The sequence below is a fragment of the Montipora foliosa genome, chromosome 2, assembly GCF_036669935.1.
Source record: "Montipora foliosa isolate CH-2021 chromosome 2, ASM3666993v2, whole genome shotgun sequence".
Taxonomy (NCBI): Eukaryota; Metazoa; Cnidaria; class Anthozoa; order Scleractinia; family Acroporidae; genus Montipora; species Montipora foliosa.
In genome coordinates, this window is record NC_090870.1 from 572,885 (window position 1) to 573,155 (window position 271).

The following is a 271-nucleotide window of genomic DNA, read 5'->3' on the forward strand; positions in this document are numbered from 1 at the left end:
TGATAATCTCGCAAATAGTAACGTGGGATGTTTACAAAATGAAAAAGAATAATTCCCGGTGAGCGGTACCATATATCTATTTGCTGTTGTTAGATATGCAATATTTGCCATAAATACGCGATAGATTTTGCTAGGATAGTCGTAAGTGGCTTCCAATGTTATTGAACCTGTGTGTAGCCTCGAGGATCAGGTTACATTCATATAGTCAATGCTACACAGTTCTCCTCAACAGTACTCCATACATTCGAGGAAAATGTCGATTTGTTCGTCT